Raw genomic sequence first — 12545 nt, forward strand, 5'->3', positions numbered from 1 at the left:
GGTTACCAATTAAAAGTCAAGTTCAAGTTCTCCTAGCAACATGCACACCCCCGTGGCTGGCTGGTTTAATCCAAGCACCACACACGTGCAGCTGGGGCAGTTCATGTTGCTAGGAGAACAATGACTCCTGCTTCCAGAGCTCATAGGTGACTGGGGTATTACCAGGCACAGGTGGGTGTTGCCCTTTGTTTCCCAAGTAACTGTTTCAAACAAGGTGAAGAGGAGCGGTAGGATAAGAGAGAAAGCGTGAACCCTGATTTGTGTGTGTGTGTTTAGGAACCAGAGGTTAGTGAAAAGCCTCTTGTTTCAGAAGGTGTCCCAAATGGGTTTACAATTAGTGACAGAGTCTGTAGGAGCTTATGAAACAGCCAACTCCCCACACTGTGTGGCTCTCAGCATCCACAGACCATCTGGATCAGCTGAGCCTGAAGTGTGCAGGCGTGCATTGGGGGTGGGGTCCAGAGACAAAAAAGATCAAGCTGGCATCGGTGGGGCGGGAGTGGGATTTGGGTTTTCAGATTCTGCTTTCACTTAATTACATTCGCAGGCTGTCCTGACTCTCATTGCCCTTCCCCATCATTTCTGCCCTGTCAGTGGGGCTGACCAGCTGAAAACAAACCAGACCGCCCTGGCAGCCAGAAGAACTCGTGCCTGTCTGGCAGCCCTGACTCTGACTCTGGACAGGTGGTACGGGGTGGTTGGGGGATGGGAGAACAGGGGAGCAGGGCCAAGGGCAATAATATTCCTGGCCACTCTTCATATGCGTTGTCACCAATGCTCAGAGCCCCCCCCCGCCCCCGCATGCCACCCCTTTCATCCTGCAAAGGAGGAAGCTGAGCTGCCGAGGAGTGGCAGAGCTGAGAGTGGCCGCAGCTCTCCAGAAGACCACCTTCTTTCTCCCATGTCTGCCTGCAGGGTTTGATGATGTGACATCATCTGCTATAGGAGTTGCAGGGAAACATGGAGTCTCACTTTGGGACTATTTTCTGAGAGAATGCCCTGAAGAAAACAGATTCAAGTTTCCTCCCAGAGAAGCCTCTGCTACAGGAGCAGGTAGCAGAAAAAATAGGATACGTTCCCCAAACAGGTTTGAGTCCCCTCCTGGACACATGGAAAGGCTATCTTTTTTTTTTGAGACAGAGTCTTGCTCAGCCACCCAGGCTGGAGGGTGGTGACATGATCTCTGCTCACTGCAACCACCATGTCTTGGGTTCAAGCCATTTTCCCATCTCAGCCTCTCGAGTAGCTGGGATTACAGGCACATGCCACCATGCCACCATGCCCTGCTAAGTTTATACTTGAGTAGAGACAGGGTTTCACCTTGTTGGCCAGGCTGGTGTTGATCAGGTGATCCGCCTACTTCTGCCTCCCAAAGTGCTTGAATTACAGGCATGAGCCACTGTTCCCGCCAGAAAGGCTATCTTTCTGAGCTTCCACTACTGTAAGGTGGGGTCACAGTGTTAGGACAGGTAGCTAAGTAGACAGGAGCAGGCAGGAGAGACCCCGCCCCCTGCTGGGAATGTCAGGCAACCATCAGGTGACGTCAGGCAGTTGTTAACTCTCACTCTAAAATAATGACTGGGCATAGCTGGCACCAGGGAAAGGCAGCCTCCCAGTAGCAAAAACCTGCAGCTGGTGAGGAGCAGCTTCCTGACGAGATCTCAGGAGCCAGCCAGTGGGCTCAAGCATGCACACTAAGAGGCAAAGTGACCGAGTTTGACCTGTACGTGCCCTTCCTCTAGGAACTCTCGACTGGTAAGGGAAGAAATGTGCACAGATCAGCATGTGCACAACTTTGGTAAGCATGCTGTGCCTGTGGCCCATCCCAAGTGCTGGCAGGCCACCACTTGAGTGGACAGCCCACCCCTAGGGAAGAATCACGGGGGGAGAAACAGAAACCCTGGAACCGTACCAACAGAGTAAACCCCAAGTCAAGGGCTGGATGGCACACTTGGATCTCTCAGGTCGCCTAGTTGGCCCCTTCCAACTTTGCTTCCATTTTATCCTGCTCTAAAACTTTTTTTTTTTTTTTTTTTTTTTTGAGAAGAAGTCTTGCTGTACCACCAGGCTGGAGTGCAGTGGTGCAATCTCAGCTCACTGCAACCTCCACCTCCTGGGTTCAGGCGATTCTTCTGCCTCAGCCTCCAGAGTAGCTGGGACCACAGGTGCGCGCCACCACGCCCGGCTAATTTTTTAATATTTTTAGTAGAGATGGGGTTTCACCGTGTTGGCCAGGATGGTCTTGATCTCTTGACCTTGTGATCCGCCCGCCTCGGCCTCCCAAAGTGCTGGGATTACAGGCGTGAGCCACCGCGCCCGGCCCTAAAACTTTTTAATAAACTTTCACTTGTGCTCTAAAACTTGCCTCTGTCTCTCCCTCTGCCTGAAAACTACTTCTGCCTCTCAGCCAAATGCTTTCCTCTTAGAAGGCAAGAATTGAGTTGCTGCATATCCCTGTGATTCACCACTGCTAACAATGGGACTGGTTTTCTGGCCTGTGGAAGGTGGGCTAAAGGGATGAGCAGCCCTGCCTGGCATGGTCCTAAAGCCCGTCATACCATCCTCTCTGTGTTCTCTTCCTGTCTGCTGGCTGGATGCGGGGGACCCAGGGTGGGACTTCAAGGCTCTGAAAGACAGTGGAGCTACTTGGGAGGAACCCAGGTCCCTGAGTCCCTTCATGGAGTGGAACATCCCCTACACTTCACTCATACTGGACTCTGAACGCAAAACCTACTTTTGTTGTGTTGAGCCACTAAGCTTTGGGGGGCATCTGAAATAGGCTGTGCTGGTTCATACAGAGTGGGCACGAGGGCATTGGAGATGAGCAGTTTCGTGGGCTAGGGGAGAGGCAGTGGGATTTGGTGGAGGTGTTTCCATGAGGAGGCAGAGAGGAGCCTCCTGGGGATAGAAGGGTGAAATGTCACGGGCTACCCTAAATTGAGAAAAGGGAGCCAGTGTGTGTGCACCCTCATGTACTTGTAAATTAGAGTTAACACCTCTGGAGGGGCCCTCTCTAAAGTGTAAATACAGAGAGTAACGAAGGTTAGCTTGTATGGCATACTCACTTTTCTAAGTGCTTTAGGTGGATTATCTCATTAACCCTCATAATATCCCAGTGAGGTAGGAACTGTTCATATCAACCTCGTTTCAGAGATGAGAAAACTGACCCCGACAGAGATGAAGCACTTTCCCCAACAAAACCAGAAAGTAGGTGGTGGGGTCAGGATGGAGTTGAGGTGTCCAGGCTCTTGAATCTGCCTCTTAACCACGGTGTCTCTCTATGGACTGCACACCATACCTCTAATGAGGATGAGGAATTCTGCTGTTACACCTGGCTGTCTGAAATAAAGCAGAAGGAATCCGGCTGGCTTGAGTGTTCCAGCTTGCTAAGGAAGCTGTGCCATTCAAGCCTCTCTAAATGGTGCGGTGTGTTCCTGGGAGCATCCTTGAGGGGCCAGGGGGTGCTGCGCTGATGGGGGAAGATGAGTGTCGAGAAGTGGGGAGGCCAGCTTGTGTTCTTTATAGGCTCAGAGGAAGGGTCCTGGCTGGAGGACTGAAGGGGCCCCAGGGGTTAAACATGTGCTCTTCTGACCCTGGTGCGACCCAGGTGTGCGTCTCACTGCTGGGTCTGTCCAGCCCTGACACATCTGCAGAAAGCACTATTGGTGGGAAGAGACCTGGGCCACCCTCTCCAGTTGTGTCCAAAGAAGGAGGATGGGTCTAAAGGTGGGAAGCATATCCTGTTCATCTTTGTTTTTTGAGGTGGAGTTTCACTCTTCTTGCCCAGGCTGGAGTGCAATGGCAGGATCTCAGCTCACTGCAACATCCACCTCCCGGGTTCAAGTGATTCTTCTGCCTCAGCCTCCTGAATAGCTGGGATTACAGGTGTGCACCACCACCCCCAGCTAATTTTTGTATTTTTAGTAGAGACGGGGTTTCACCATGTTGGCCAGGCTGGTCTCAGACTCCTGACTTCAGGTGATCCACCTTGGCCTCCCAAAGTGCCAGGATTACAGGTGTGAGCCACCATGCCCAGCCTCCTATACATCTTTATATCTTACACAAGAGAGGTGTTGAATCCACATAGCAGATGCTTAGCAAGGGCCTGCTATGTTCCAGGATATGTACTAGATGCTGCGGTAGTGAACCATGGCATGGCCCCTGCCGCATGGAGCTTTCGGTCTAGGATCCTCAATGGAGGAGCAGCTGAAGGTTGTAGGCACTCTAGGGGTGGGGCTGGGATGGTAAAAGGGCTCAGAAGTTCAGAGACCTCCAAAGCTAAGCCATACAATTTGACTGGGATGGGCTTGTTTTCTTGAAAGTGTTTTCAGAAAACTAGAAGCTGTTCCTAGTGGCAATTTGTCCACAAGAACTTATGCAGTGCATTTTAGAGCTGCGCTACAGTGAAGGAGCCCTCGCCCAGGCTGGCTTCCCCCAGGGAGCCAGAAGCGGAGCTCTTCAGTGAGAATTTGGATAGTTCTTTTTTAGGACCAGCAGAAATGATGCTCAGAATAGGCTCGTTCCATTTTCAGAGTCACTTTGGGATCTACATTTAATTTTCTCCATGCTACAGGCACTCAGATGGAGCTGAAACCTTGCACTGAATTAGGAAGAGAAGAAAGTCATTGGTGGGTCTGGAGCCCACAGACGTGATTTGCTGCTGGGACAATGAATGGAGGCAGCTGCGCTCCTCCCCATGGTCTCTCACGCTTCCATGGACAGCAGCTCTCTGTAGTGTAAGCACTGGATGCTCAGCTGATGTTTGGCCTTAGGGTGCAGGCAGACTCATGTCCCCATCCCTTCAACAGATGTGCTCTGAGTGGGAGCAGCCTCCCTGTGTCAGGGGCGTGTCTGTCTCCTGTTCATGCAAGCAGTTCTGGGAGTGCAAGGGCAATGCGGACGAGAACTGCTCATTTTCTTCACATTTCCTTTAAGCTCCAAGACCCCCATGCGCTCTCCACATCAGGTTTAATGCAATTCACATGAACTTATGGATGAGCAGGGCAGAATTCCGAAACCAGCCCTTCCACGCGGTCACCTCTCCTGAGCTCCAGCCCTCTGTTCCTAGTTGCTGCAACACGTCTCAACCATCACGTCCTCTGTTTCCTCCACCATCACTTGTTTAGGGTCTTCTCTGTGCCAGGCCTCGCTAGTGGTGAGGAATAAAGAGAAGAGCTAGCTCCGTGTTGGATCAAATGGCCACCTCCTGCCTCTGCTGGACCAAGCATTCCTTGCTCCACAGCGAGTTCTCAGCACCGGGGAGTTAGAACATCGTAGGTGCTTAGGAAATATTGTCGCATACATGTTGGATAAAGGAAACACCTGTCTTCAAAAGGCTTTGGGCAGACTGGGGAAGCGGAGCAGTGAAGCACTAACTGCAGCTCGCCCGGCATAAGCGTTAGGATGGAGGCGAGTGAGAAGCTGTGCTGGGGGAGACGGGCGTTTGACTACGTCTGACTGTGGGACTCAGGGGCTGCTTCCAGGAGGAGGCAGTGCTCTGATGTTCACTCTGATGATAGTTTATTTTGCTCTGTAGAAGCTCTTTAGTTTAATTAGATCACATTTGCCAATGTTGCCATGCCTCCAAATTTCTATGGAATCCTATCTGTCTTTCAAGGTCATTGTGAGACTCCGCCATATCTGTGAAGCTTTTCCCAAGTCCCTGATGAAACCATATTCTAGCCCTTCCCTCCTCCTGCAGCACTGTGCCAGCCTCCCTGCTGAGCTGGAGGGTGATGGCTCCTTATCAAAGCTACTGGCAGTACCGAGGTGCTAATCCATGTGTAAGGCCTAGGGCATTTAGACAGACCTAGACCCTGGCAACCAGTACCCGCAAAGTCCCAGAGGGAGCCCTACAGGAAGAACAGAGGAGGAAGCAGAGTCACCTTTGCTGGTAGCTGGGTTTGGACCACAAACCCATGCAGAGAACTGGGGTTGGCTGGGCTGAGCATGGGGGTCTTGTTCTCCCCAGATCTCTGCTCTTCTTGTGCTCTGGCCAGCCACATGGAAGGACAAGGAACTGCCTCAGCCTGGGCCAGTGAAGCGCATCTCCTCTGCTGGGTGAACAGAGACCCTCTGCAGCCACATCTTCAGCTCATCTTTTATGCATAGTGACCACACCCACTTCCAAATATGTCAGTCAGTGTCCTGAAATCTGACCAATCAGATGAATGCTCTTCTTCCTTGGGTCAGAGTGAAACGGGAGATGAGGGAGTCTTGAGATCTTCGCATCCTGCCTTTGAAGTCCCGCAGTACCCAGCACAGTGCTGAAGCCAGAGTGAGAGCAACAGGGAATTGCTGAGTTAATTTGAAACCCATACTGCTACCGTGAGGCTGGGTCTGCCCCTCACCTCGGAATCCAGGACCTGGAACTTCTAAACAGGGTGAGAATTGAATCAGAGTGCTGCTGTCCCCTCGGCTGCTAGGTGTCTCATCCCTCTGCCTGCCTCTGTGAGAGTGCACATGGACGGCAGAGCTCAGTGAAAACCAACGACCCACGGGGCTTAGCGGATTCAGAGGAGGTGCCTGTCAAGGTTCACCCCCAGAGATTCTGGCACTCTGGAAGGCCACAGAGGAAATAGATATTGCAAGGCAACATGTGATGCGAGGGGGAAGAAAAGCCTGAGAAACAGAACAAATTGGGACAAAAACATTGTGAAGCAGAAATACATAGGCTGTGATGGTGTATGCGACCCTCTCTGCTTCGGAAGGAAGACAGTAAGAGAGGGGGAAGGGAGGAGGAGGCAGCTGCTAGGATCGGCATAGGAACCTGCGTGTCAAAAAGGACTTTTAGGAGATGTGCTGATCAGAGGAGCTGAAATCCCTCATTGGGATCTGCATTACCAGAGCCTGTCCCAACCCTCCCTCCTGAAGCAGGTGGTCTCACTCCCCCCCGCAGCTGCTGCCCATGGCATACAGGCAGTGAGGGAATGAAGTTTGGCTTGCTGCAATTTTTGTGGGGTAGAGTTTGGGCCAGGGCTGCCTGTCTCCCTGACTCTGGGGTCAATTCTCATCCTGCCTTGAGATTCCAGGTTTGAACTCTGAAGCGGAGGACAGCTTTGTTCTCATGATCCTGGGCCAATAGCCAGAGGCCTGGTTTCCACCTGTGGCTATCAGAATACGGTCTGTAGGTGGATTTGTTCTTGTGCAAGGAATAGCCCTCACAGGTGGCCAGGTGGAAGTGTTCATGTGCACTCTGCATAGAGGCTGGTGCCTGCTGGGAAGTCTAGGTCACCGTGAGGTTCCGTGATTCTGTGTTTGAAGCAGATCGAGTCGGATCCTGGTTAACTTTGGGCTCCTTCTTTGTCCTCCAGACGTCTTTGGGGGTTGTAATATCTATTCTACTAGTTTCCTGAAGAGCGAGCTGCCTTTAAATTTTATATAGTAAAATCCTAGGATCATTTACATTTCCCATATGGAACTTTGTATTTTTGGATCTCAACTGCATGCTCCTTTCTTTCCCCTCCAAATAAGTCTCTTGTTTGAGGAGTTTTTAATGCCAGAACTTGAGGGGCTTACTCTTTGAGTAAGTGTGTTTGTATTTCCTTGTGTTCACCTGGTTACTAGTTATCATGGATGGGAAACTTTGAAGGCCGTGGGTTTTGATCTTCAGAATGCTTTCATCAGCATTATTTCGTGTAAGCCTCACCTCCCCACCTCCGGGAGAGAAGTTGGGTGGGGTTTTATTTTTATCATCCCTTTTTTCCGCAGATGGGAACATCGAGGCACAGATGGGCTAGGGCACACGTAGAGTCAGGGCAGAGCTGGGATTAGAACCTGGACTCTCCACCAAATGCTGTTCCCCAGAGACCCCAGCCAGGAACGAGGATATATATGCTCTAGCGTCAGGGTGTACAGTCCCGTGTTTGTCTTCTCATCAGCCCATAGCTGTGGCACTGTGGGTGTAATGCGCGTGGCCCAGGAAAGCCAGGGATTCCAAGAACAGGAACCTCAGACTCCTGCCAAACATTATCCCATGGGAGGGGTCACTTCTGGGGAGGGGGTGTCTAACCCACAGGGAGAAAGGGCCCCTGCAGGCTCTGCGCGCCGGCGCCCATGCAGCCCGGCCCACGGATCACTGCCTCCTGGACTGAGTGAGTTGCTCTGTGACCGACAGCCTAGCAGTCCCTTTGGTGATGCGCCCTTCCTTCCACTTTCTCTCCCTTTTGTCAGCCCGGGCACCCTCTGGGCCTCCAGGCTCTGCAGGCCGCCTCCGCCGCCGATTCCGCAGTTGGCCACAGGGTGGCGCCCGCGACGTGCGGGCCGGGCCTTGGCTCTGGCTGGGACGGCGCGTCCAGTCTGCGTGCGGCCTCGCGGACCCCCAGCCGGCAGCGGGGCCCCTGGGGCGCCTTCCGCGAGCCTGGGGGCCAGGCGGAGCTAGACGAGGCTCAGGGTCACTTACAGAGAGATAGAGGTGGGTGGGTGGGGGCAGGGGAGGACGCTCAGAGCTCTGGCAAGGCAGTGGTTCTGTCCCCCAGGAGGGAAACCCTCTCGGGGTGGAACGGGCTGAACGGGCACCTTGGAAGAGCAGAGGGGAAAATGGTCTCTGCCAGCAGACGGAGTGATCTGGGGAGTGGGGGGCGTGCGGCGGGGTGTCTTCCTTATCGATTTAACACAGCACTGACTGCGTGCCAGGTGCTTCACAAATGTTAACTCATTTAATTCTCAGGACAAGCCGCAGACGCCGTTTTACAGCGGAGGACGCTGAGGCACAGGTTACCTAGTAAGTAGCAGAGGCCGGACTTTACCCCGAGCAGCCCAGCTCTCCTGCGGCCTCCCCTCCTTCCCCACAGGCCGGGTAGAGGACGCTGGGGAGGCAGGTGTACACCCTCAGCGTTTATGGCCTCCTTCACGAGCTCATTCGTTCTCTCAACACGTGTCGGCGTGGGGCTTCCTGCCGCCCGGGTGTGGCGCTTGCACCTGGTCTACCACGGTTCGTGAAGCCAGCCACAGTCCTTGTCCTTGTGGAGCTGGTGGGGGAGACGGAGATTCGTCAGCGAATCACACTAACCAGGAACGCGCTCTCCCAGCCTCTTCCTCCTGCTCTGCTCTGTCCCTCCTGTCCCAGGCCCACTGGCTTGTCTGGCCCAGATGTGTCTGCTGAGATGCTAGCTCAGAGCTGAAGGGTGGACGGTGACTCGACGGAGCTGCACAGCCCTTGGGGACTCCCAAGGTGGGCTACATTCATTGTCTTTTCGGTATTGTCCAGGACAAGCTTCTGTGAGTCCCTTGGGGAGACAGGCTTTTTAGAAGGAGTGGGTGGTTCAATTCGGAGAATGTTCTGGAGAGACTGGAGGGAGTCTTTGGTTTCAAATGGGATCTGAATCCTGGCTATCACCTGCTTGGTGGTGCTTGCTGATTTCTGTGACCCATCTGTTGGTAGATTTCAAGCTACCAGTGAGCTACGACAGAGCAAAGAGTTGGGGGTAGAAGCACAGAAGTCTTTCACGCCGCTGTGTGGCACGCTCCGGCACTTTGCCAGCAGTTTCTTCCTAGTGTGACCTAGGCAAGTGATTTCACCATTGTAACTTCACTTTCTTCACCTGTAAAACGGGCCAACACCACCTCTCCCAGGCTGTTGGCATGAGGATTAAGTGACAGTCTTTTCCCCCCGCTTATTATACCCAGCTTATTCAATTCTTAGAATGGCCTTACACATTCTGATTATTTAGTTTTATGTCAGTTTTTCCAATGAACTGTGAAGTCCTTGAAGTCAGGGACCATGTCGCATTTCTCTTTGTATCCCCAATGTCTAGTACAGAGCTTGGCACATAATAGGCACTCAATAAATGTGACCCTTTGAAACCCAAAGCTATGGTCCTGTGTGCGCTGAACTTGTGGTACCTCTCACGCGGGCTGTCTCTGTGAGCCTGGCGGGGGAGGGTGGACCTGCAGACCCTTGCATGGATTCTTCCCAAGGAGCCTAGGTGGCTGGGTGAGATTTCAGCGTTTCAAAGTCCCTCCTGGGAGCCACGTGCCGTCTGAGGGCCGGCTCTCGGAGGATCACGCTGAGCACGTGCCCTGGGCACCTGGAGCCCCCTGCACTGGCCTGTAGATTGTAGAGAGGGATGGTGAGGGGGTGGGGGCTGTGTCACAGACATGAGCAGCTTTCTGGCTTCTTCTAGCTTCCCAAAGTTTCTGGAACACTGTGCAGGGAACTCCAAGGTAATGACATCATCACCCAAACCTAAAACTTATGCCTATACATGGGAAAAGGAGCCACCATGGCCCGCTCCCCATGAAGCATCGAATCCATCATCAGTCCTGCCAGCCTTAGCTCAGATACAGTTTGAAAACCTCCCTGTGAGCTCCTACTGCTGAGATGGGCCCTCCCCACATCTTCTGTGTTCTCTGACACCTCAGCTGCTGCCAGAGGTCCCCACTTGGTACCACTCCCTGCCCCCATGAGTTGCATGCCCTTGTACCCCTGCTTCCCTTCCTGTTATCTAGCCATTCCTCTGTCTCTAGGGCTGTCTCTGAATAAAGGGCTGCATGGCCTGGGGAGCAGAGAAAAGAGCTGCAGGGAGGCTGTCTGCCCTCTGCAGGAGGCTGCAGCAGCCATGCTCTTTCTCACTTTCCACACTGTTTGCTTCTCACCACCCGTGCTAGCTCCTCCCCACAATATTTTCTCGGTGGAGGATGCAAATGCTGTTCTCCAGGATGGGCCTGGGGCATCTTGCATCTCCAAGCCCTATAGGTTTCTTCACCCAAGCAGTCCATTCCCCTTCTCCCTCCTCTGCCAGGATACTGACCAGGTGTCTTAGACCCCTCTTGCCCTTTGGACACTGTGTTCCATTAATCTACGAGTCCTGCTGAGCCCACCCTCACTGTTGATTAACTGTGTGCTCTCCTCCCTGTACCCATTACCACTGTTTTCTCTGGTCAGTTCTTACCCAGATTACTGCTGTGAGTTTTTGTTTTTGGTTTTGAGATGGAGTCTCACTGTGTTGCACAGGCTGGAGTGCGGTAGCGCAATCCCAGTTCACTGCGACCTCCACCTCCTGGTCCATATTGCTGTGAGTTCTTAATGGGGGCCTCGTGTCCTTAGTTCTTCACTATCTTCTACATTTAAGTATGTTCTCCAATGTAAATCATTTGTTTATTCTTTTCTTTCATCAACAAAGGTGCCAGGTACCGTCCCAGGCATGGGGAGATGGCTGTGAGGAAGATAGACAAGATCTCAAGTGTCCTTGGGGCACCTCTGTCCCACCGCCTTCTGGGGTTTCCAGAACCATGGGGCTAAGGCACACATCCCTCAGTTGGCGTTTGGAGCATGTCAGTTTCAGCCCTAGACTCTTTGCAGCCCCCGTTTTCCATCACCTGCCTATGAGCTCAGCTCTGGCCTTGCTGACTACTCTGCCTTCTCTAAACACACAATGTAATGTCTGAGGTGTGGAGTGCCCTTCTTTGCCTTCTCCATCCACTCCCCGGCTTCCAGCTCCAACACATCCTGCACAGTGCCTTGCACATGGCTGGTGCTCCCTAACAAGCATTGACTCAAATGGGACTGATGGACTGGGAAAGGCAGAGGAGGCCCTCTGCAAAACTGAGCTCAAATCCTTGGTTCTAACCACCTGCAGTCCTGGGGTTGCCTCTTCATTGCCTTTGTCCAAGCTTTAATCAAAGTAGGATTCTGTTTGCCTGCCTAGAAATTATCTTGGTGAAATTGTCTTGGCGAGTTACTGTTGTTAGAAGCCGACTTTGCTATATCCGTAACACTTCTTGAAGAACTTAAAGTCCTTGTGATATGGTTTGGCTCTGTGTCCCCACCCGAATCTCATCTTGTAGCTCCCATAATCCCTGTGTGTTGTGGGAGGGGCCAGGTGGGAGATCATTCTGGAGCTTTAAGATTTGACTGCTCTGCTGGATTTTGGACTTGCGTGGGGCCTGTAGCTCCTTTTTTTTTGGCCAGTTTCTCCCATTTGGAATGGCTGTATTAACCCAGTGACTGTACCTCCACTGTATCTAGGGAGTGACTGACTTGCTTTTGATTTTACAGGCTCATAGGTAGAAGTGACTTGCCTTGTCTCAGATGAGTGTGGACTTTTGAGTTAATGCAGAAATGAGCTGAGACTTTGGGGGACCATTGGGAAGGCATGATTGGTTTTGAAATGTGAAGATATGAGATTTGGGAGGGGCCAGGGGCAGAACGGCATGGCTAGGCTCTGTGTCCCCACCCAAATCTATCCTGTAGCCCTCCTAATTTCCATGTGTTGTGGGAAGGACCCAGTGGGAGATAACTAAATCATGGGGGTGGGTTTCTCCTGTGCTGTCCTCATGATAGTGAATGGGTCTCACAGGATCTGATGGTTTTAAAAAGGGGAGTTTCTCTGCATAAGCCCTCTTTTTGTCTGCTGCTATCCACATAAGATGTGACCTGCTCCTCCTTGCCTTCCACTGTGATTGCGAGGCTTACCTAGCCATGTAGAACTATAAGTCCAATAAACCTCTTCCTTTTGTAAATTTCCCAGGCTCAGGTATGTCTTTATCAGCAGCATGAAAACGGACTAATACACCTTGTCATGAGAGTATGATTGTGGCTGGGC

The sequence above is a fragment of the Callithrix jacchus genome, chromosome 18 (assembly GCF_049354715.1).
Source record: "Callithrix jacchus isolate 240 chromosome 18, calJac240_pri, whole genome shotgun sequence".
In the NCBI taxonomy this organism is placed as follows: Eukaryota; Metazoa; Chordata; class Mammalia; order Primates; family Cebidae; genus Callithrix; species Callithrix jacchus.